Below are 26,411 nucleotides of genomic sequence, written 5' to 3'. Positions count from 1 at the left end.
TATCTGATGGGTTAATATGGTTTACAGATGGAGCTTGTGAAAGGACTGTTGCAGGCTTTGCCTGCGTGCAGGTAGATGAGAATCTAAGAAAGATAATGCAAGTACAATATAAAACCCCTCCTGATCATACTGCACAGCATGCTGAACTTTTAGCCGTTATTACGGCCTTACAACACACTGATATGACTCAAAATGTCACTATATATACTGATAGTGGTTACGTTGCAAGTTCACTACAGTATCATATATTAAAATGGCAGCGTAGGGGGATGATAACCAGTGCAGGTAAAAATCTACAACATTACACATATTGGAAATTGCTGTTTGAAATTTTGGCAAGAAGGGAACGTGAAGGTAGAAAAACTGCAGTTGTGTGGACCCCGGCCCACACTGAAAGGCCAACCTTTGAGGCACTAGGTAATGCAATGGCTGATGCAGCAGCAACGGAGGTGGTTAAGCAAAGTGAAAAGATTTTGTATAATACTAGACAGACACAGGAAGGGCCACTTACGAATGTAGATAAGATTGAAATGTGGCAGCCAGAGGGACAGGAAAGTGAAAAATGGTTGAAGAGAGGATGTATGAAATTGGGAAGTGAATGGTTTAATGCAGAAGAAGGATTACCTTGTATGCCAATGAGCCAGGCGATTAAGGTATTGGCTGAGTGGCATGCAACCATGCATTGGAATAAGGAAACAATGAGGCAACAATTTGAGCAAAGATTTTGGACTTTAAAAATTGATAACCTGATTCAACAGGTTGTGCAAAATTGCATGGTATGCAATATTAACATACCTAAACGAGGTCCTAAAATATCGCCTGGGACACTTCCAATACCAGAAGGCCCAGCAAAAGAATGGTATATCGATTTCACCGATATGATTGTTCCAGTGCAGGGAAAAAGATATTTGTTAGTTTGGGTGGATGCTTTCTCAAGGTGGATAGAAGCATTTCCATGTAAAAGGGAGACAGCACATGAGGTGGTACAATGCCTGGTAACTCACATTATGCCAAGGCATGGGTGTCCGTCTAGAATAATTTCTGATAACGGGACACATTTTAATAACAGTGTTTTGAAAGAAATGGAAACGATTATGGGTTTAACACACAGAAAAGTATCAGTGTATCGCCCCACCTCCAATGGTTTGGTGGAGCGCTACAATGGTATTTTAAAAACTAAATTGAGAGTATTACTGAAGGCTTTAAACAAGGAAACAGCAGGTAAACCATATACCTGGCTTGATTTGTTACCATTAGCTTTGATGGTTATAAGGGCCCAACCTAATGGGCGTACTAAATTGACCCCATTCCAAATTCAGACAGGACGTCATTTCTTCCCGATGCAGACAGCAAGTACTGATAGCACAGCTCAGTACTGGCAAAAGCTACAACCTATGTTGAACCTGACAAGTGATATGATCCGAACAAATGTAGCATCACAGGCAGGGACTACTAATGATGTTTGTGCTTTTAAAGTAGGTGATCTAGTACTACGAAAGAACTTTACACATAAAACATGGAAGGATCCTGTGTATGTAGGACCTTTTGCTATCACGGCCCTTACTCAGACCGCTGCCCGTCTGGAAGGTCATACTTCTTGGATACATTTAGCAGATATTCGACGAATTAATAACATTGAAATGGACAAAGAATAAACAAACATCATGTCCCTAAACATGATGGTATTGGACTGTTGTTGTTTGTTAATGGACAATGAACACATATGAGAATAGACTTGTTACAGTGGCCAAGATGTTGAATTTGACTGATTGTATCATATGTGCCCACATCCTTGTCCTTGCCAGCTATGATGTATGGGACTACAATGATAAAATTGAGTGGGCACCATGACTGTGATCCCAATAATACCTGTGTAAGAGATGATGAAAACCTTCATTGGACAAATGAGACTATTTATAAGCAAGCCTTGCTTATGGACAAGTACCCACAGACATCATGTTGGTGTCTGATTAATAGTATGACAACTGAACACATTCCCCCAATAAAGTGCACTTACACGCAGAATGTTGTAACAACTGATTCAATGAATGTTATGCTTTTAATTTGTGTAATTTTTAATGCCACATCAGCTAATGAAAAGTAAGAATGAATGACAGTGTATTCCCCTTTGATGAAGCTCACTGTCTGTATTCAAAGGAAATATAAATTTTGTACCCTAGTACAATTGAATCTGTTTAATGCAACATGTATTAGCATGTTTGCAAAGATGTGCCAGGATGTTTTTAAAATGATAATGATAACTGAAATCAAGAATGAATAGAACTTTAATAGGTCAGCCAAAAATATTGAAAAAGTGTGCAGAAACTGAATGCCACAAACATGGGGGAGGAGATCTAGAAGGGAGGTAAGAAAACAGACTGGAGCTGAAACAGATGTTTGAGGCCTGAAACAATCAGTCCTCAAAAGGGAGGATTTGTTGAACAAAAGCATAAAAAAATAGGAGTGGAAAGCTTCAAAGAACATGCAGAGCTAGCTGTTTCAACACTAAAATCTCCTGGGACATGATGGGGCCCACATCAGCTAAAGGCAGGCTCCAGAAAGTCTGTGGAATAAGGGAAAACAGATGTAGCATGTTCTGCCCATGATTAACAGTTTGTGGTATTCAGAGACTTGCACAGGAATGTTGTATGAGAGAATTAGTCAGAGGCCCGGTATAAAACTAGAGGGGAACAAAGAGGTAGTAAGCATTTTGAATTTTTCTTTGTCTGTATATAGATTTCTCTCTCTGTATATAGTGCTTTACATTGCTTTGTTTTGATCATTCATTCTGACTTGTATATTGCTTATCAAGAAATGCTTCCTGCAATAGCCCATTGAGCTATTCAGAACAATTGTAAATAAACTGTTTATATTAAATATGAAATTCGTCTGGCGTTCTCTACAAAAGTGGCGGCATCCTTTTATACAATACTCTTCAGTTAGATTGTACAGGATTAGACTAGTAGAACTGCTGACTCCCTACTGGATCCAGTATGCACTCTAATTTCTTTACTAACCAAACATTTAGTTTCCTGACCAAGTTACAAGTAAGTATAACACTTCAAAGATTTCCAACTCAAAATAGGAATGTTTCTTAGGTGTATCTCATTTAAACATTTTTATAAACTTCTTTCCTACAGGGCTTACTTCTCAGGTAAGTAACTATCCAAAATCTCTCAAATCTTAGTCTTATAGTGGTATAATTATTCTAATTGGATTTCTCCTTCTTCCTTTATTTTCAATATTAAATCTCAGTTCACTTGTGTGGTAAACAGGAGTTTCAGAAAAAGTGTGTGAATTGTCTCTCTCTTTTCCTCAATTTCCTGTATTCAGTTGGTTTACTTTTCTTTCACAGTACTTAGCTGAAGGAAAACTTCCAGTTGCAGTCTTCAAGAGATCTCTCCTTTAGAAGCTGTCTTCCATTGATTCTTCTCCCTAAACTTAATCTAACATAAAATAAAAGGAGAAATACTGCCTCCCTGCAGTGTGTGGAACTATGAATTGCCTACCTACAGCAGGAACCTGGACTGTACTAAGCTAAAAAATTAAAATAACCAAACTTCCTACCCTCTAATTTTCCTGACTGAAGTTATTAAACTGAAAATTTATAGCCCTATCTATGTAGATGGAGAGCACTTCTTCTTCTTCTTCCCTTTTGAAGGTCCTAAAATTTAGGATTCACAACTAAATCAAACTCTCTCTCTCACTCACTCACTCACTCATAGATCCACTCCCCTCTCTACTCAGTAAGTATACTGATCTGGCTAATTCAAAATGTGAGCAAGGTCCTCAGTTTCCAAAGATTCTTTATCTAACTTATCTCCTTTTCACCAAAGAATATAATTCATATCAAACATTTATTTCAGATCAAATATTAAGGTTTCCTTGCTTACAGGCACTTAAATCTACTTAACCTTTATATAGCTTATAGGATTTAAGCACTCTTAAACTGAAATTCTCCCTTTTCTATTTTTCACAAGCGTCAAGTAATCCTGAAATATTCAGATCCTTTTCTCAGTAGAGAAACCTCAAACTTGTAAATCTCCACCAATCTCTTTTCACTCATATTTTCTCATTTACCTCATAATCAGTCACTCTTTTATAATTTCAGTCAACTTAGATCAAATAACAATTCTTTCTTTCAACTCTTACACACCAAGCTCACAGATGCAGGTCTTGTCCCAGTCAGGTCTTCCATTGCTCTCCCTCTCTGTTACCAGGCAGATTTTCTCACAGGAGCTGATCATCCAATCAGAGAGCTCTATTTGAATGCAGATTAACATACAGACACTCTAATGGGAATTTTTAGTCAAAAACACTACATAACCCCTTCGTTTTTGGATCAAACTTCACATTTTTGATCAGAGCCATGCCCTAACCTTAAGGCTGTAAACATTCCTATCAATTTTTACTCACAAGTAGGCAAATGAGAACCTCCCAAAATGGACTAATTTGCATATGGCTTGAGCAAATTTGAGTACATAGCATACAAATCCCATTTCCTAGCACCTAAATTCTGCAATTAGATTTAATGCAAATACTTTTAAAACTTATTTTTAGCACTTTTAAAATCTCAGGTGTTAGTGCAGGTCTCCTTGGCATGAACTGCTCATGTGCAGGAATTCATTCTAGTTAATTTCTCCCTGGCAACCCAGGACACCTCCAGCCAACCCCCAAGCTCTCCCAGCAGTAAGGTAAACAAATTAAACCAATTCCTACAACTTGTTATAGTAAACATGCTCTTACTATTTATCTTGATCACACTTCTTCTTTCACAAGACCTTCACAATTTTTTCTATCAGTGACCTTTACCATCAAAACCAGTTACAAAGAGAATATTGTCTAACTGGATTTCTGCATGCATCCGTTTTTGCTACCTTCAATCTCAATCATATGGTATTTCTCTATTCCTTATATTACCACTCACAAGAGCTATGGCATCTACTCAAGCTCATCTTTGACACTCCTCCTTTATTGGACTTGTCGTACAGCAACTTGGTCATCTCTGCATACCTTCACTCAGCATTATTGTCTAGATGCTGTATCACTGAAGGATTCTTCATTTTGGTCATACTGTTCTGTCGACTGCAGGGTGAGTGAGAACATTACACCACCACCATACTCAGGTACCAGTCTTACTACACATATATTTGAATTGCTTTATCTATACTACTTAAGACTGATACCTTTATGTTTTTATTTCTCAGCTTGGGAGTCTTCGGCTGTGTAGCTGAAACAGCCTTCTATCCTGTTTTGAGGCTCAGGGAAGAACTGAGAAGAATTGACAGGCTGTATTTGGTGTTTGGCAGCCCCACCAGCCACAGACTGTGTTTTGGGCCTGCCAACCTGTAAGGCCTTCTTAAGACCTTATTTACTGAACTACAGAGGCATATTATCTTGTGTTCATGGCCCTGTGATATAACAGACCTCAGGGTTCAGTTAATACAACACTTGTTTTTCATTTATATACCTTTGTCTGTCTGTGTTATTTCACAGGCCAACCCTCAACCTTCATTCGGGTAACATAGTAGATTATAGCAGATGAAGTCCTGTACGATCCATCCAGTCTGCCCAACAAGATAAACTCATAGCATGAGGTATGTTAATCTGCAAACAAATCTTTTCTGGAGATGGGAAGGCGACAGAACTAGAATCAAGAAAAATATCAGGAAGTATTTTTTCACAGAGAGAGTGGTGGATACTTGGAGAACTCTTTTATTAAAAGAAACGCAAAACAATACTTCAACAAAAGTATGTACAAGCAATAAAAAACTCCCACATATCTCCTAGACCCTAAACACCTATACAAAGCCAACTAAACCCCCCCCCTAAAAACCCCCACCCTATACCAAACCTCCCCTATGGAGGTTTCAAATGAACATGTTTCCACCACACATTTGCCTTCTGTAACCCTTCCGTCACCCGTTCCCATTTAGCCACCTCTTGAACTCCCCTAATTATGTCCCAACTAACCTGTTCAGCCGACCTATAGTCCTGGTGCAGGGACACCCCACACCGAGCCATCCAAAGGTAAAACCTGAGTATTACTGAAATGATAAACTCCGTCACCGGATCCAAACCCCCACTTCGCTGCTGCCGCCCATAGACCCAATCAGCATAGGAGTACAACCGGAAGCTAGAAATGTGCAAAAGCGATGCCACTCTATCCCCCACGGTCCTTGAAAAGGGGCAATCCCGCAAAAAATGGTCCATTGTTTCCTCCGTACCCACACATTCCCCCCTTGGACAATCCCGATCCTGCAGAGTCCTATAGTTGAGATTTCCTCTCACATACATTTTCCCATGAAAGGACAGCCAAGCAATGTCCCTGTACTTAGGTGGAATCCGCCTCGATGTCACCAATAGCAAGCCCTGCCGCAGCACCGACCCAGGTGCATCTCGGAGTGTCAGGGGTGCTGAAAAGGCCTGGGCCCGCACCCTTTCCACCCATACCTCCCTACTCCCTGCCTTAATTTCCTCCACCGTGATCCCCCAGACTCTTACCAACCGAACCAACATCCAATAATACCCTACCTGCATGGGTGCCCCCTTCTTTAAAGCCGCCACCCTTCCCCCCATCCGCCATGGAATCCAAAATCTTTCCCACCATAACAAGACACTTTGTGCCCACCCTGGCGGGTCCCTACCCACTGCCCGTCCCAAATTAAACTGGAGGAACAGGGAACTGAAAAATAACACTGGGTTCACCATTCCCACCCCGCCATCCTTCCGGGGTAAGTATGTAATGTTCCGTTTAACCGGGTTCAGCCGATTCCCCCACAGTAGTTGGAAAAACACACTATACAGGGTAGTATAACAGTGTGCTGGCACCAAACAAATATAACTGAGAAACAGGAACATGGGCACCAGGTGCCTCTTAATCAGCTGAACCCGGTCAGACATTGTCATCCTCCAGCCTTTCCATCTGTCAACCTTGACTGTAGCTGCCTGGATGCACCGCTGCCAGTTAAAAGATGCATAATCTCCTTGATCAAAATAAACCCCTAACACTCTCATTCTGGCAATTGCGGCCGGAAACCCCCCTCCCAAAGCAAATGCCAGCCCTGGTGGACCCACCCATAAACTCTGACTTTTCTGGAAATTAATCAGTGACCCCGAGGCCCCAGAGTAACTGGAAATCAACTCCTGCAACTTCTCCCCCTCCCTTGGATCCGCCACCCACACTGTGATGTCATCTGCGTAAGCTACCACCCTCAAATGACACCCTGTACTCACCTCCACCCCCCGAAATCCCTCCCTCCCTCCCTGCTCTAAACGCCTAACAAAGGGATCTATTGCGAAGGTGTATAACAGAGGACTGAGGGGACACCCTTGCCGAACCCCTGCTGTGACCCCAAAACTCTTCCCTTTCCAACCATTTACCAGAGGAAAACAACTGGCCCCAGTGTAAAGTAACTGTAACTGTGCCACCCAATCCCTTGGAAATCCATAATGCTCTAACAACCTCCAAAGAAAAAGCCACTGAACCCTATCAAAAGCTTTATCTTGGTCTAAAGCCACCACCAACCTCCCGTTCCCCTCCCCCCGGCTGTGCTCTAGACCCTCCCTAACCCATGCAGCCGCCTCCAAGACCCCCCTCCCCTTAACCCCACACTGCTGTGAGACTGCCACCACTTCCTGGACCACTGACTTCATCCTTTTTAAGAGCATGTGTGCAAAAATTTTCCTGTCCCCATTCAACAAGGCGATAGGACGCCAGTTCAACAGGGACCCAGGATCTTTCCCTTTACTAAGCAAAACTAATGCTGCCTCTGTCAGAGATTGGGGCAGAATCCCCTGCTGTCGTGCGGCTTCCCAGACCTGCAACAGAATTGGAGCCAGATGGACCTTAAAAGTTTGGTAATATTCAGCCGTCAGGCCATCTGGCCCTGGAGCCGTTCTTTTCCGTAAGGCCCCGATGGCCTCCTCCACTTCCCCCAGTGTCCAGGGACGCGACAGGGCCTGGAGATGGGGCCCTCCCTTTCCCACCCCTGGTGTCCCGTCAATATAGTGTCCCATCACCTCCTGATCCAAGTGTCCTCCCGAAAAAAAACGTGCAAAATGTTCTCCTACTACCTTCAAAATCTCCTCCTTCGAAACCTGCACTACCCCCCTTGCGTCCCTTAACCCTCCCACCACCCTACGCTCCCTCCGCTCCTTACAACAGACAAACGGATCAGGACTAATCAATTTCCCGAAATCACGTTCATAAAGCAAGGAGGCATATCTATCGTATTGGACCTTCTCTAACTGCGCTTGCAGTTCCAGGATATCCTCCCGCCTACCCCCTGTGGAGAGTAAATAATCCCTGCGTTTCTTAAGTGCCGTTCCTAACCTCGTCCTTTCCCGTCCTTCCCTTCTTGCCTGTTGGGTAAAAAATCTCCTCGTGCGCTTTTTGACTACCTCCCACCATTCTCCAATAGAGGGAAAAATACCCTGGATTGAGAGCTGATCCTCCAAGAAGGCCCGATACATCTCCTGCATTCTCATATCTGCTACCCATTTAAGGTTGAGCTGCCATAAACCCCTTCCTGGCCTATGCCCCGCCCAACCTCCTACCTCAATTAACACCAGCTTATGGTCCGAGAAGTCTACGTCCACTAATCTGGGGCCCTGCCCGCATGCCCCTTCCCGAACCAAAAATCTATCTATCCTACTCTTACACTGACCCCGTGAAAATGTGAAACCCTGTACCTCAGGGGAATGTTCTATGTGCACATCAACCAGCCCTGCCCCTTTCATTATCCCGGCCAAACGTACCCCATCATACCTCACCTGCGCTGTCCTCCCCCCACTATCCTGCCTCCTTAAAATAGTATTAAAATCCCCCCCCCCCAAACCACCTGACGTGCTGTATAGAGATAAGGTTTAACTTTCCCAAACAACGAGGAACGTTCCTTCTTACTTTGAGGCCCGTAAATATTAATAATCCGCAACGCCACCCCGTGCCACAACACATCTAACACCAAACACCTCCCTATACCTAACTCTATCACTTTTTGAATATCTACATTATGTGTTTTAAATAAGATCCCTACCCCCCCATACCTTTCTCCTGCCAAACCCCAAACCGAAGGTCCCCATCTCCAGGCCCGTTGTGCCCGCCTAATCGCTTCTAGAGTTTGTAGCCGTGTTTCCTGAAGCAGAATACAGTCTGCCTGTATCTTAGAGAGGCCATCAAAGGCCAAACATTGCGCCCTCTGGGAAGCCACACTCGCCACATTCAATGTGGCAAACAAAAAAACAATTCCTGCCATTACCATCACTGAGTAGAAGGTATCCTCTGCTCACCTCCTTCCTGCATATCTGCCCTCTGCATTACCCCACTACCAACGCCCTGCACCCCTTCTGCAGAATCCCTTCCTTCCTCTGCCCAATCCCGAACACCAAGTTTAAAACCCTTATCCTTCCCTTCCCCCTCCCCTCCTCCTTTCTTCCTCCCCTTCTTCTTCTTAGAGTCATCCAAACCACCATCTCCCCTCTCACAAAAGAAGGCCCCCACCCCCCCTCCCCTACTTGCTCCCTAACTCTGAGCTGCTCCCCTGCCCCCCCACCCCCCTTACCTCATTCCCATCACCCCTTTTACCCTGTTCCTGTCTAGATCTGATCCTATCAGACCGCCTCTTAATCCCTTCTCCTTCTCCTGTCCCCTTCTCCTCCACTCCCTCTACTTCCAACCCCCCCCCCCTCCTTCGTTCCCAACCCCTACCATCCGGACCTTCCCCCCCTTCTTCTTACACCTACCACCCTCTCCCTGTTCCACCTCAAATTTCCTCTTCCCTTCATCCCCCCCCAGGACTCCCTCTCCCTCCCCTCCCCCACCGTCCTCGATCTCCTCCTCCCTACCTTCCTCTTCCAGAATCTGAAAACGGTTCTCCAGCCTACACTCCTGTGATCCAAATCCCGAGCCACCCAACTCCTCCCTACCCTTCCCCTCAGCCCCCCTTTGTTTCTTACGAACTTGAACCCAACCCCCTTCTCCCTCCCCCCGTTCCCTCACCTGTTCCTCCTCCTCCCGTACCCCTGAAACCTCTTCCTCCCTCCTCCCCTTCTGCCGCTTCCCTACTCCCTGTACCTCCGGGCCCTGACCCTGAAACCGCCCTCCCCCCACCCCCCCCCTCCTGGACCAAACTCCCCCGTCCCCCACCCTCTTCCCCCTCATTATGAAAAGCCCTCGGGCAGTTCCGAAAAGCATGCCCAGATCCCCACAAAGATTGCACCGGATAAAGGAACATTCTTCCGAAAGATGATCCTTAGACCCACACTTTGCACACTGCTGTACCGGGCAGGACATGCTAAAGTGGCAGAAAGACCCACACCTAAAACATTGTCTTGGCTGTCCTTTATAGAAGCACAGGATCCTATCTCTCCCGATAAAAGCTGCCGAGGGAATATGCTGGACCACCTGACCCACCTGTTTAAGCCTAACTAAAGCCCCCCACCCCCCTGCCCATACTCTACTTGGATCCGGGAGCTTGGTTAGTGGAGTTCTCAATTCAGCATACCGCTGAACCCAGAAGGCCAGGTCCGCTGCTGAGATGGATTCATTCCGGACTAAAAGGGTCACCTGCACCAGATCAGGTCTGCTTATCGGAATCACCCTATAATTTCTCCATTCCCCCCTCCCTCGAACTTCTTCGTACTTTTCCCAAAACACCTCCATCCCCCTTTGAGTCAAAAAACTAACATCATATTCCGGAATGTTAGCCGGGTGGATGCAAGCATATAAATCTTCTGGAATAAACCCTAGCCCTAGTACCAACTGCAAAACCTTATCCCGGGATGGCATACCCCCCTCCCCCACCCATTTGAGCTGAACGACATTCCGGCGTTTGGGGATCTGCCCCTGCCCCCTCCCTCCTCCTCCAAACCCGTCTCCCCCCCTACCCGCAAAACCTAACCTCCCCCTCCCCTGCTCTCCTTCCCCCCTCACCACAGCCGCAAAAGATACCGGCCTCTTTCCCTCCCTACCCCCGCTCTTCCCTGACCTGGAACTGTCCCGACCATACAAACCCATGCCCTTCTCCAACTGCCCCTTCTGAGTTGTCCCCACGCCCCCACCCCCTCTACCTTCTGCAGCCTGCCCAGGCACCACCCTCCTCCCTTCCTCCCCCCTCCTCTGATCACAGACTGCCACCTCCATAGCTTCAAAAGTACACCCATTCTGTCCCTCTTCTCTTACCAATCCCCCACCCTGCTCATCCACCCCATCCAAAGCAGCCTTCCCCCCCAAGTCCAAACTGAAACCATTTACTAGACTGTCACTGTTCTCCAGATTTTGTCCACAGGGGAGATCCCTGCTTATCTGTTCAGAAGAAACCTTGCACTGCTGCTCCCTCTGAATATCCTGCTGCTCAGGCTCCTCTGCTCCCAGCTGGCTGTCTGTTGCATTCTGCTCAGGAGGGTCCCGCACGAGACCAGTCACTGTGTTATAAGAGGAATTTCCCCTTGCTTCCTCCTGATTGGCAGAAACCACCTGTCTTTCCAGCTCTGGAAGGCAGGATTCCACAGAGCCTGCTTGCCCAGCTGCAGCTACTCCTTGTAATTTAGCAACAGTTCCTGCACTCAGGGAGCCTGTAGAGTGCACCTGTGTTTGCAAGCAGAGCTCTTCTGCTGGCAACAGTTCTTCCACAAATGCACCTTCAACCAGAGTAAAACTGTCCTTTTTACCTTCTCCTGTCCTGCCTTCTTCAGGAAACCTTATTTCTGCAAGACTAGGAACACTTGTCTGGAGCTCTTGTATGAAAAAGTCTCTATCTCTGGTTTCCATAGCCTGCAAATGTGTAGGAGCCTTTTGAAGCTCTTTCTCTGTCCTTGTAGGCTCCAGAGATACTATGGACTCCCTGCTGCCTCCTCCCCTCTCATTACCAGAAGCAGCCATCACAGTAAGTGCACCAGAATCTGTTTGACTTGCTAAGCCCTTCATAAATTGCAGTGTATGTCCAGTGTTTGTAGCTGGCAAGTCCTCACTCACACACTGTTGTTGTTGAAAAAGTTCTGCTGTATATACTGGGGAAACCTGACTCTGAGATTTTGCTGTGCCTTGTGCCATTCTCTCCTGGTTTATGTAAAGTTCCCTTAAGGGATTATCAGTATTCTTCTTTAATGAAACCAAAGTCTTTTCTTTGTGTTGAAGCTGCTTTAACAAACGAGCTTCTTCTTTCTTGTAAATGTCCTGTTTATCTCCCGGGGCCAGCCTAGTCATGGCTTTTGCCATCTTCAGCCGTTTCCCCTGCTCCTCTATGTCTTTCTCCAGGGCTTTAATCTTTCGCACCCTTTGTACCACTTCTTCAGCCAAGTGCCCCGGTCCTTCACTCACCGACCGTACACCATCCTCCCTGTCTTCATCCTCCTCCTCCTCCGACCAATCACTATCATAGTCCTGTACGCCCGGACCCGGCTGAAGCTCCTGGTGTACCACCATCGGCTCCTCTCCTTCCACCGTCTGGAGGCCCGAGGCCCTCCCTATCCACCTCCCCCCTCCATGTTCTTCAGGCTCCCTTTCCGGAAACCGCTGGGTCATGGAGGAGGTACCTGTTACCTCTTCATCTCGGAGACGCTGAGCCCTGCGGTCCACAGGGCTCCTTTCTCTGCTCCCCGAGGCTGAACTGAGCTGCACACAACCCTTCCGGGCCTTCTGGTCTGAAGGGCCCAGAGGCCCCATGTCCTGGGCCTTTCCTGGGAAACTCTTCCCCGGGCCTCTCTGCCCACCTGGGGAAGGAGCCAGCCCAGCACCCTTCCTGCTCTCTAGAGACCGAGCCTTCAAGCACACGTCCTTCTCTCACCAAGTCTAGGCTGGAATGCCCTCCCGCGGGAGGTGGTGGAGATGAAAACGGTAACGGAATTCAAACATGCGTGGGATATGCATAAAGGAATCCTGTTCAGAAGGAATAGATCCTCAGAAGCTTAGCGGACATTGGGTGGCAGCACAGGTGGTTGGGAGGCAGGGCAAGTACTGGGCAGACGTCTACAGTCTATACCCCAAAAATGGCAAGGATAAATCAAGGTCAGGTATAGTTGGGCAGACTGGATGGACCGTACAGGTCTTTATCTGCTGTCATCTACTATGTTACCACTTTACTACATATGATTATTTGATCTTTATTTATCCTTGCCATTTTCAGGCAGAGACTGTTCTCCAGTCATTGAAACCCTCCTTCAACCCATCCAAATCTGTCCAGCCATGATCAGGGCACAGACCATAGAAGTCTGCCCAGCACTGGCTTTGCTTTCCAATTACTGGTGTTGCCATTTAATCACCGCTAAGCCTAAAGGTCTGACTAAGTTACTCCACATAACTAAAATATTGTGTTCTGGAAGACTCCATTGACCTCTCCCCACCAATATTCCAGCCCCATGCACAGAAAATTCCAGAACTCCAGGCACACAGGAGCCAAACACTGCAAAACAGAAACAATTCAGTGATAAAATACTGCTCACTTCTCCCAGTTTAAGAAAGCAGTGATAACACACACCTTACCATTGGCAAAAAAAAGGTCGTGCTTTGGGTAGTTTTGAACTATGCAGTCGATAATCAAGTCTGCCACAAGAAAAGAGAAACCTTGTCATCCAAATAATCATTTGAGAAAAGAATACAGCTTGGAAGTAACAGCTTTAAAATACTAGGTGTTACACTGAATGATACAATTTAATATTAAGGCTTAGATTTCATCTGTTGTTAAACTTTGTTTCTATAAATTTAAATTGATCCATTCAATTTGATATTTATTTCATCAGTTTGCTCTTCAGATATTAGTCCTTGCTTTAATCATTAGTAATTGAGATTCCTGCAATGCCTTTTATCAAGGTATCAAAACTTCCGACATCTAACATCTTTAACTAACTCAAAATATGGCAGACTTATCACGTGAGTAAAAAAGTATGAGCATGTTACGTCTTTACTCAAAGGGACACTGGTTACCCCGTCCCACTGCAATATGTATCAAATAATATTACTACTTTATAAGATTCAACAGTCGAGCCAGCCATTTTTTGTAATGTTTATTGATTTCATATTCTCCTAGTAGGACACTTAAAAGAAGAAGAATAATGTGGAAATGGATTTGATATACCGTCTTTCTGTGGGTACAAACAAAGCAGTTAACTTATGGTCCCCATGTTTAGGTATTATTAAACACTAGTAAAAAAGGCCCATTTCCGACACAAATGAAATGGGCGCTAGCAAGGTTTTCCTCGGAGTGTGTATGTTTGAGAGTGTGTGAGAGTGACTCTGTGAGAGAGAGAGTGAATGTGCGAGTGTGCGTGTGTGACAGAGGGAGAGTGAAACTGGGTGCGAGTGTGCCTGTATGAGAGAGTGTGTGTGTGAGAATGAAAGTGTATTCCAGGGGCCCTCCCTCCCTCCCTCCCAGTTCTAGGGTCGTCCCTCCGAGTTCCTGGGTCGTCGTCCCCTCCCTCCCTCCAAGGTTCAGGGTCCCCTCTCTCTGAGGTTCAAAGTCCCCTCCCTCCCTCCGAGTTTCAGGGTCCCTCCCTCCCTCCGAGTTTCAGGGTCCCTCCCTCTGAGTTTCAGGGTCCCTCCCTCCCACTTCCCCATCCCAATTCAGCATCTCCCTTCTGTCACCCAACATGTCTACTATCAACCCTTCTCTCCCTATAGCCATGTAGGTCAATATTCATCACTTAAGTGGCCATGGGTTACCACATAAAATAAGACAGACATTTATGAGATCCCATTTATGGAGTAAACCTGGTCACTTAAGGCTGAATATCAGCCCCGGGCCCAGGGCTCATTTTCAAAGCACCTAGACTTACAAAGTTCCATACGTTACTATGGAACTTTCTAAGTCTAAGTGCTTTGAAAATATGCCAGTCTGACCCACCGTTGGGTTCTGTTTTTGTACATACTGGATTTGTGACATCAGTAAAGGATGGACTTCTATGCTGCAGATGTGATCACTTAGTTCTACTGATTCATCCTTTCCATTGTTTCTCTAAACAATGATTATTTTCATTCATGCCAGCTCCCTTTCAGATGCAAAATTGAACCTGTCTTCTCCTGGCAGCCCTGAATTTTCAACTTTGGAGTAATTTACCTTTGAAGACTTCCTTGCAGGCCTGTGGATACATAGAAAGGTTCCCCTGCCCCAACAGTGTATTCAGTCCCCTTTGGACTTGCAAGCCACACTCTTGAAATGTGCAATAAGAAAGGGAAACCGTCAAGAAGTTAGGGTGGTCACTGGGGGTGAAGGGGGAAAGAGGGATGGAAAATCATTTGCTAGGTAGTGCTGGTGGGCTGCACAGTGAAAATGATGACACTATGCTTGGAGGTACCCCTCCGGACCCTGTAACGTACCTCTGCATCCCCTTTATGATCAGTCTTGTCTGAGATTATAGACGGGATTCTTGCTTGCCGTGTGCACACCGCTGGGGGGGGGGAGGGGTGGTGTCGGCTCCGCTGGTTCCCTGCTCCTTCTGCCCCGGAACAGGTGACTTCCTGTTTCGGGGCAGAGGGAGCAGGGAACCAGCAGAACCGACACCCCCCCCCCCCAGCGGCGTGCACACGGCAGACAAAAATGAACTCGTGGGGTTGATATGCCGAGGGGGGAGGCTTGGGTGATGTGTCGGGGGGGGGGGGCACCTGCTCCTGATTGCTGCGGCCTGGCTGCTGCCGCCCTCCCTGGACATCAGGGCGATCGTACTGGGCTGCAGCACCCGCATGCTGCACAGAGCACTGAGCCGGCTGAACACGGGACACGGGACACGTCATGCACCCCGCCCACTCCCATGACAGCCCTGCCCCCAGGGGTGTGGCCACCATCACAACAGTGACGTTATCCAGGGCTTCGGAGCCTAGCAGACCAACTGTGAAGAAAGCCACGGACACAGGCAGGCAGACTCATAGAACGTTGGAGGTGAGAATTATTATATAGGATGAATACATTCAAAATAAAGTTTTTAGTGTGATTGGTTGTAAAACGTTCTTCAGTCTATTTATGATTACCAAAGTTCAAGTCCAGCCTGAAATCTTTCTATTGTGACACTTTTATAACATAGTAGTACCACGGGACAGTTGAGGAGTCCAGAACCCACAGCAATTCAATTTCTTTCCTATGAAGGATGAAGTTCCATGCAACATAAGCAGCCTTCCTAATCACAACTAACCAGCAAAATTAAAGGTCTCCATCAGGTCCCATATGCAGTTCCATCAAACTTACCACCAGAAAAAAAGGGACACATCCTTGTCCCCACCGTGTAAAGCTATCTGGGATTCATTCAACCTGAAAACAGAGGAGGCTTTCATAAAACCTTGCATGACTTACAGGCAACATCCTTACAGCTGGCATCAGAGGCCTTTTTGAAAGGGCCACAGTTGTTTACTGTTGTGAAAGGGCAAATGACAATGGCACTAAAAGGTCTGTCTTGTGCCCCCTACTGACAAGGACAAGCTGGAAAACTACTGACCAGTGTCTAACATCCCTTTTCTGACAAAACTTATAGAACAGACAGTCTGCCTCAAAAAAAATACTGTGGGATGCTATAGGGCCCTTTTGACACTCAGCAGGCGTGCGTTAGGCCACCATGTTAATTTTTATGTTAATAGCTAACACAGCTTTGTAAGTAGCCCCCAAATGTTACTACTGTTCCACATTAATATGATGAATGCAGGAAGATCCTGAAAAGCTACTCACATGTATAAGGTTTAATCCAACAATGTATCAATGACAAAATTGTTATTGGCTGTAATATTTACTTAAATTTTATGTTCAAATTGTGAATAACAACTTATTTTAGCTAAAATGATAATAAAGAAAAATATGTGAACAGTAGGATGGCCTTGACCAGCGATACAGCTTCTGCAAAAACAAACACAGGTAAGTCACTTTGGATTTGCCCAACAAATGGTAACAATAATAAACTAATCTATCATTTGCACAAATTTAATCATTCCAGTTTTTAGTTAGGAATTTTCTACTGTTCCTTTCAGGCCTCAGCAGAATAATGAAGCACTTAGGGAGAAAGATACAGCCCAGAAGTCCAGCACTTGAAGCCAGGATAGCAAATATCTCCACTGCTACCACGTACTTGCCCTTTGTGCTCAGATATGTTGGGATGAAGGAGACCCAGACACTGCAGAACACCAGCATACTGAAGGTGATGTACTTGGCCTCATTGAAACCGTCAGGTAGATTTCTTGCTATGAAAGCTATGATGAAGCTGATACCAGCCAAAAATCCTAGATATCCCAGAACACAGTAAAATGCAACTATGACCCTTCGTTACATTCAATTAGTATTGTTCCAGTTTCTGATCTCATATTAAGATATGGGAAGGGAGGAGCAGTACACAACCAGATGAGACAGAGAAGAGCCTGAAGAAGGGAACAGGAAAGGACTATAGAGTTTGAGAACCTGGAACCCATCCATTTCCGAAGCTTGTTCCCAGGTTTGGTGGCTTGGAAGGCCATGGCCACAGTAATGGTTTTTGCTAATACAGAGGAGAGTGAAATGGAAAACGTGATCCCAAAGACAATCTGTCGGAGAATACAAGTCACCTTTTCAGGTCGTCCAATGAATATCATAGAACAGAGAAAGCAGAGCATGAGTGAGATGAGGAGAATATAACTGAGGTCTCGGTTGTTGGCTTTCACTATGGTAGTAAATGAAGATTCCCAGAATAACAGCAGTGATGAGAAAGAGGAAAATTATGATGAAAGTCAAAGTTATCCCCAAAGGCTCTTCATAGGACAAGAAGGTTATTACTTTTGGGATGCAGGCATCTTTCTTCTGATTAGGCCATTGGTCCTCTGGGCATATCATACAGGTATCCATATCTGAGAATGAAAAATATTGTCTTATTATCTCAAAGCATCTGTTGCAGAACATACATGAATGTCTATGTACTTTTATAGAAGAGACTCCTTCCAGGCATCTTCTAGGCACCTAAATATTAGTGTCCTTTTTTAAACTTACTCACTATCAGCCAAACCTTTTTCAACCACACCTCAAATATTGTATAGTATTCTTGTAGTTGCATAGCATTATTACAAACGGTACAGAGAAGTTTGATTAAAAGGATAGATCAAATCTCATATTAGGAAAGGCTAAAGAAGTTAGGGCTCTTCAGCATGGAGCAGAATGGCGATATGCCAGAGGTCTGTATGAACAGGTAAACATAAAATGTTTGTTTACTCTTTCAAATATACTTGGACAGGAGAGGCTGGTAAGAATAAAGGAAATAACCTTTTATGTATAGTGTAGAAAATAGAAAATATCCTTTTATGTACAACTAGTAAAAAAAAAGCCCGTTTCTGATTGAAATGAAATGGGCACTAGCAAGATAATCACCTTCTACCATGAATGTTTCTAAGGGAAGTTTTAGGAGGAATGTGCTCTGATGGTAATGAATAATTTCCAGTGGTGTGAAGCAGGACTGTCCTTTCCTGAAATGTGCTGGTTACTGTAATATATCTGAATTTTGCATAGCCATGGTACGACACAGTGTTTGTGTGAGAGACAGAGTGTCTGTGTGTGTGAGACAGAGAGAGACAGAGACTGTGTGTGTGTGACAGAGAGATAGAGTGTGATAGACAGAGAGTGTGTCAGAGAGAGTGTATTTGAGAGACAGAGAGTATGTGCCCCACCCCCCTCTCTCAGGACCCCCCCTTCCCCCCATTTATGGTCTGAGGACCCCCTTCCACCCCACCTCTCTGGTCTCAGGACCCCCTCCCTCCATCAGGTCACAGGACCCCCTCCCTCCCTCCCTCTCCCCTGCCCCCTCCAGCCACCCATGTCCAGTGACCCTCCTCTCTCCCCTGCCCCCCTGCAGCCACCCATGTCCAGTGACCCTCTTCTCTCCCCTGCCCCCCCTGCAGCCACCCATGTCCAGTGACCCTCCTCTCTCCCCCGCCCCCCCTTCAGCCACCCATGTCCAGTGACCCTCCTCTGCCCCTGCCCCCCTCCAGCCACCCATGTCCAGTGACCCTCCTCTCTCCCTGCCCCCCTTCAGCCACCCATGCCCAGCAACCCTCCTCTCCCCCTGCCCCGGTCTTGCCTGCCTGCTGCTTGCGCTGACCCTCCCCCGCTGCCGGATCGGGGTTCAAAATGGCCACCGAGACTTCCAGTGGCGGGCCGTGAGACTTCTGCTGAAGTCTTGGAGGCCGCCCTTGTAAGTCTCGGTGGCCATTTTGAACAGCGATCCAGCAGCGGGGGAGGGTCAGTGCCAGCGCCAGCAGCAGGCAGGCAAGGCCGGGGCAGGGGGAGAGAGGAGGGTCGCTGGAAATGGGTGGCTGGAGGGGTGCAGGGGAGAGAGGAGGGTTGCTGGATTTGGGTGGCTGGAGGGGGGCAGGGGAGAGAGGAGGGTCGCTGGACATGGGTGGCTGCAGGGAGCAGGGGCTCCGAGGGCAGGAGAGCAGAACACGGCGCGTGGAACTTAGCCAGCTGTCTGTTCAGATTAGCAGGGCTACGAGGATGGGAGGGCGGGGCTATGAGAGCGAGTGCAATTCCTGTGGTTGGTCCCTTCTCTTTCTGACGTTGCGTTAGCATGCAGCCTTCCCTGCCCTCAGAGGGCGGAGCGATTACGAAGCCTACGAACACTTCAGGGCTTCACGGCTTCACTGCTACGCTGCCACGGAGTCAGTTTCAGAAAGTTGGAGGTGCGAATTATTATATTAGATAAGTAAAAACAAGAGGAATCGTATGTTTTAGAAGAAATGAAACTTATAACAGTATATAAGTACAGAATGAGAAAGCCAAACTGAGCAGCCTTGTAACTCAGTCTGAATGTCTTGCTGGCTGTGTGACAAAAATACTCCAGAGGGAACAATCACTTTTGTACTGACTAAAAGAAATACCAGTAAAGATTTTACTTGGTTGCTGCTTATCCGAGTCTGATTGTTTCTCTTATACTAGCCAAGGAGTGTATCTCCAAGGCTGAAGTGTCTTCCCCTCCCAAAGGGCAAGGGACAGAAGTACAGTAGTTAGCTGCGTTATGAAAAAGTTTAAACAAATTCCTGGAGAAAAAATTCTTAAAACATTATTAAGGTAGATCTGGGGAAAGCCAAAGCTTATTCCTGGGGGAAAAAGGGACATGGAGTATCTACTTTTTGAGATTCTGCTATGTACTTGTGACTTGGATTGACAACTGTTGGAAAGAGGATACCAGGTTAGATAGACCTTTGATCTAACTCATTAGGGCAACTCTTACGTTCTTATATTTGCAAATTTGGACAAAAATCCTTTAAAACCCACAAAACAGAACATTTGCAGGCACATTTTCGAAAGAGAAGGACGCCCATCTTTCGACACAAATTGGAAGATGCCTGGTTGGTGTCTTGGCATGTCAGGGGGACCAGTGCACTATGAATGCTGGCTCCTCCCATGACCAAAGGGCTTGCATTTGGTCATTTCTGAGATGGACGTCCTTAGTTTCCATTATCGCCGAAAATCAGAAACGACCAAGTCTAGGGATGACCATCTTTAAGGACGACCTAAATGTCAAGATTTGGGTGATCCCCGACCCTATTATCGAAATGAAAGATGGACATCCATCTTGTTTCGATAATACAGGTTTCCCCGCCCCTCCACCGGGATGTTTTGCGAGGATGTCCTCAGCAAAACTTGGGCGACCCCTTCGGTTATGCCCCTCCATGTGTTCTAAAGTTCTGACTGATATCAATAGAAGTCAAGAGTAGCAATACCACAAAACACTGGGAAGAACTATATAATTTTTCCATCATATCAATTCTGTGTGCCCTGTATTATCAAATCCAAATGCTCCCATAAAGCAGCTTACTCTAAAATTTCACCATTAGTGTGGGAACATTTGCAGGCTCATTTTTGAAAGAGAAGGATGCCCATCTTTGGACACAAATCGGAAGATGCCTGGTTGGTGTCTTGGCATGTCAGGGGGACCAGTGCATTATGAATGCTGGCTCCTCCCACGACCAAAGGGCTTGCATTTGGTCGTTTCTGAGATGGGCGTCCTTAGTTTCCATTATCACCGAAAATCACTTACCAACACCTATTTTCTAGGCAGTTAGGGTTCCCTGCTAATCAAGCGCTAATAAGTTGCTGCATGGAATATAGCTGCGCTGATTAGCACAGAATATGCCTATTTTCTGCCCCAAAGATACCCAGCACCCCACAATGAATAATGGACCGATATGTTTATATAAAACATATCCATGTGAGTACTAAATTTATCTGGATACTGGTGATCAATACCTTGCTTTTTTTTTTTATAGCCATACCCATTAGTATTTTTGCAGCGCTGACTGCAAAGGCTTGATATGGGCTCAATGATGAATAATCAGTGCCCAAGGGCATGTCTCATTATAATGTCATCGCTCACCAGTTTGGTTGGAGATCTCGCCTTCTGAACAGCGAATACAGTCATAACAGCAAATGGACTTTCCTTCCCTAGTTAATTTCCTGAACCCAGGAAGGCAACTTGGGTTGCATCTGGACTGAGGAGGTGCCTGAGGATTGAGAAAATAATTGTACAAAGTTGTGATAACACTGGAATACGACTTTGCAGATGCAGTTTCTTTGTAAACGTGAGGTGGTTCTAGCCTTTTACGTTTTTTTTTGTCTCATTACCAAGCTACTCAGGAGAACATGGGAATGAGGTATGAGAACTATACCTAACCATAAAGTTCAAGTTAGTGAGGTTTATATGGTGTAACATAGAACTTAATGAGTACTTGGCCCAATCTGCATATGTACATTTGGAAGGCATAATGCTGAATTGTACTATATGGATCATTAGTGGCCCTCTATGACCCACTGATACTCATTTACTAACAATGATAATTAATACCGCAACATCAGACATTCGTCATTGGAGCACCACAGCTAGTTTGCTTGCTCAGATCCAAAAATATCTCAGAGCTTCCACTTCACCATGACATTTACAACACCCTTGCAAGACACCTTCTGTTGAGAAATTCAGTCTGGCTTTACCTTCCAGCCCACACCTGACTTTAAGCAGTCTGAGATGCAAGATATGGCTGACCACAAAGGTAAGCTGGCAACTTTAAAAGTCATTTGTGATCATGACTATACCAATTTCAGTCAGACTGTAGTCAGTAAGCATCCAAAGAACGGCACTGGGTATTTAGAGGTGATCCACAAGGCCCCTATGGCATCTACCAAGCAATAGAACACATCATCAATGTGTGTCCATTCACATGTCTGCCTGGGGATCTTGAAGCCCTCACCACCTACTGGCAGTAGTATAGTTAGAGGACTCCTACTGAGTTTATAAGGAACAGTGATCACATTTGATATTCTTATATGTTTTATAAAAACACGCATGATATGTGCAAGGTTCACTGGTTTCCATTTTACATCTGACCTGGCTGAACAAGTCCTCCCACACAATTGTCTTCTCATTGATGGTAAAGCTCTTCTCTGGTGGAGCATAAGGATTATAGCTTCCAACAATGTCATTACTCCGTGACCCATCAGGTAGAATTACTGTGCTTATAATATCATATCCAATGGCGAGATCACCATTCTCATCAAAAAACATTTCTTCACCCAGAACATTGTTAAAACGAAGCTTCTTCAGATAATGATGAAGCTAATGGGAAGCAAAACATTTTTATTAATGAACTCACTGCAGGAATACATTCATAATATCAAACACATATAATCTCATTTTAGGGATGGACTTTAATTTCAGAGCAACATGATGTAATGGATGTTATCTGGGTAATTATTCCAGCTGTATGTACACGGTTATCTACCTATCTATCTCTACCTATATTTATAGCTATATAAAAAGCCCTGTGGCTGCCTAGCCCTGATATTCAGTGGCACTAAACCAGGTATAGCTATTTGAATATCAGCTCTGACCACTCATGTTTAAAGTGGTGGAACCAGCAGTTATGCCAGCACCCGCATAGCTAAGCGGCAGAAATTACAACGGCTTATGGTAATGATGGCTAAATCAAAAGGAAAAGTGAAAGAGAAGCCCTAATCCACAGACTGCAAGATGGTGGAGGTGGATGATGGCATGCTTATTCAAACACTTTCCTCAGCAGTAGTTGAGGCTCTGGATAGCCATTTCAAAAGGTATCTGCATAACTGAATGACATGGCCTGAGATAAGGCGCTGCATGCAGAAAGTAGAGAAACATACTTCCAACATGGCAGAGGCCTTGTCATAGGTCCAAGCCCAGCTGGCTCTCATGTAGAAACATTTACCTTTGATGACAAGATAGATAATTTGGAGTAAAAGTTGTGCAGGAACAACCTCTGTTTTATTGGTCGACTTGAATCTCTGTTTGACTCTGAATTTATAGAGTTTTAAGAAACCATGTTGGTGCAAGAGTAAATGTCAGATACGAGGCTGGGGGATTTCCATGTAACTCTCAAGGAGATGCTGAAGCAAGGAATTTAAATAAGTCACCTGAGCTAACAGAAGGAGATAGGTGAAGGGGGGAGAGCTGATTGAGATTATCACAAAAAGATTGAAAGCTGAGTCTATTGGGGCATGACTGGGAGGGCAAGACGTGTGTGTGTGTGTGTGTGTGGGGGGGGGGGGGTGAGGGTGGAGGCCCTGCAAGAGAAAGAGAAAAGGAATCAGACCAGGGAACACAGGCATAGAGGAGGGGACCAGGGAAAGAGAGGGGAAGTGAGGGGTGGAGGCACTGGAAAAGAGAGAGAGAGAGAAAAGGAAATAATCAGGTGATTAGAAACAAAAACGTAGAAACATGACAGCAGATAAAGGCCATATGACCCATCCAGTCTGCCCATCCTCTGTAACCCCTAATTCTTCCTGTTCCTAAGCGATCCCACATGCTTATTCCATGCCTTTTAAAACTCTGGAACAGTCCTCGACTCTACCACCTCCATCGGGAGGCCATTCCATGCCTCCACCACCCTTTCTGTGAAATAATACTTCCTCAGGTTGCTCCTAAGCCTTAGACCAGGGAACAGAGAGAGAGAGTAGACATAGAGGAGGGGACCAGAGAAGGAAACCTCACCAACTTGAACTTTATGGTTAGGTAGCTTACATTGCCAACAGAGTGGATAGGAAAAGAAACATGTTGAGTAAGATTAGCGGCAGAGGTTAAACCCAAGAAAGATGATGCAGAGTTAGACAGGGCAGTGTAGGAGTATTTGCTGTGATCTCACCCACCCTGTGTGCATATGAGAGCACCTTTACAGCCAAAATGGACGCTGCAACCTTTCACCTATATGTCTGACTACCAACTGTGCAGAAGTCAGCATTTCAGCTTGTAATAGATTTACTGAAGCCTGCACCACCTCCAAGGTCACTCTGTATCGGGGGAGAATGCATGTCCCTGAGGGAGAGAGAGAGAGCGTACGAGATAAGACGGACAAAGGAAGCTTCATACAGATGCTGGGAGTACATGGTGGGATTATTTCTGATTGGCTCCCAGAAAACTGATTGGTCTGAGAAGCGGGAACAGAAGAAGTTAGTTGCGGAGGAACCGAAGAGAGAAGAACAGAAGAAAAGAGGAGAAGAACACTTGCATTTCTGCAAGCACCTGATTTACCTGAGAGACTTACTGATAATACCTGGCAAAGCTTTTCCCCAGGTTACAGCTGTCTACAGGATCTATACTGCGTCTGTATCATCTGTGGCTGATCAAGACAAGTGCATCACCTGAGCTTGTGGGACCTCGCTGAGACATTCGGCTGAGGTATCGGAAGGAATCTGATCTGGTGACCGGGACGGTGAGATCATAGTTTACTTCCTTCAGGCTGGGTTAGATAATTAGTCTGTGCTCGGACCCATCAGATGTGTGACGTCAGGATTTATGATCTCTAGTTGCTGTTAGCCTAGTATAAGATTTGTGTGGTAATCATTAGGATCTTGGTATTGTGTTTATCTGTCATTACAGATTAGCCAATAGGATAATCATAGTTATTCTCTATATTTTTTGGTATCATTGTGCATGCAATCAGGAATTGCTGATGCTATAAGCTGATAAGAGTTTTCTATATTTTTGTATATAACACTGTATAAATAAACTAATATATTCCATTGGTCTGTCCGTTATTTTCCATGCAGCTAAGGTTGGGCAGAGGCCACGCCCCCTAGACATAAGCGAGTACATAGGTAGGAATTGGCTTCTTACAAAATATATATATAACCACCTACAGCAGGATGAAGTCATCTAAAAGCAGCAGAGGAGAGTATATGATCAAAAGAAGAAAGCTCATTGAACACAGAGACAGATGATAAGGGCAGATGTTTTGACAAATTGGAAAAAAGATGTACCCGCTGTGGAAGTAATTTACAAATGAAGCTCTGACATTTGTGCAATTTATACTACTCTCATCATATATATATATATATATTTTTTACATTTGTACCCCACGCTTTCCCACTCATAACAATCTCAATGTGGCTTATATGGGCTAATGGAGGGTTAAGTGACTTGCCCAGAGTCACAAGGAGCTGCCTGTGCCTGCAGTGGGAATTGAACCCAGTTCCCCAGAACCAAAGTCCACCACTCTAACCACTAGGCCACTCCTCCACTATATGCTTTACAATCCACTTGTATCTTTGAAATTGGTGCACATCTCTGACGGTGAGCAGGAAGCATCTGTGTGACTATACAGACTTCACTGCATCCTGCAATTATTGACTATCACTTGTTTCTGAAAATAGCATTCCTCCGTCAAAGGATATTACCTTCCATGGTGAAAAATCCAAAACATTCTCACGTTCTCCACGTAACAGGATACTATTTCTAGAACCAGAAGTGATCATGTCATGCAGGCATGTGCCAGGACCATACACCAGCATTGTACACATTATAACTGCTTCCAAGGATTACGATGTCACAGTGTAAGATGTAGTCAAACGTTTCATCCACTGCTGCAGGATCGTTGATGCTCTTAGGGCACTTGTTGTTACACAGGTCCTTCCACCATGACTCTATGAATACATCACTTGAAAATAGAGCAGGATTCACCTCACGGACAAATTTGTGAAAGCTTGGAATAGTCCTCTTTCCCACAGTGAAAGCAAAGGGTGTTTTTCCTATCGACATTGTTTGAGGGAAAGACAAATAACCATTCAGCTGTTATGATCCAGACCTTTTCCCGGTACTTGCCAAATGGGTGTAAATCTTATTAAATCAGTGACGGTCTCTATTACAATACAAAATAATCACTTTAGCTGAAGATGTAACGATGGTGTTTGTAAATATTAGTTATATTTTGAATCATGGGTTGAACTGGACTCTTGGATGGTTTCTATGAATTCAATGCAACCTCCACTCTGCTCAATCCCTTCTCTCAGGATCTGCACAGCCCTCATGCTGTTTTCATCATCAGCTGCAATGACACCGACCCAGTTCCAGCCAAAATGCTTCAACAGTTTGACTATCCCAGCACAGAGGTGCAGCTCACTAGGGACAGTCCGGTAAAAATAAGGAAACTTAACTGTGTCGCTCATAAAAAGATTCCCTGA

At 45.2% G+C, this 26,411-nt stretch overlaps 1 pseudogene; it reads right to left on the bottom strand.

Moving 5' to 3' along the window:
• Nucleotides 1-16,895: 16,895 nt before the first annotated feature.
• On the bottom strand, nucleotides 16,896-25,989 carry LOC115464685 (annotated as a pseudogene).
• Between the last annotated feature and the right edge of the window lie 422 nt (nucleotides 25,990-26,411).

Source organism: Microcaecilia unicolor, chromosome 3 (assembly GCF_901765095.1).
Source record: "Microcaecilia unicolor chromosome 3, aMicUni1.1, whole genome shotgun sequence".
Classification (NCBI taxonomy): domain Eukaryota; kingdom Metazoa; phylum Chordata; class Amphibia; order Gymnophiona; family Siphonopidae; genus Microcaecilia; species Microcaecilia unicolor.
This window is presented reverse-complemented; position numbering and strand designations above follow the sequence as displayed.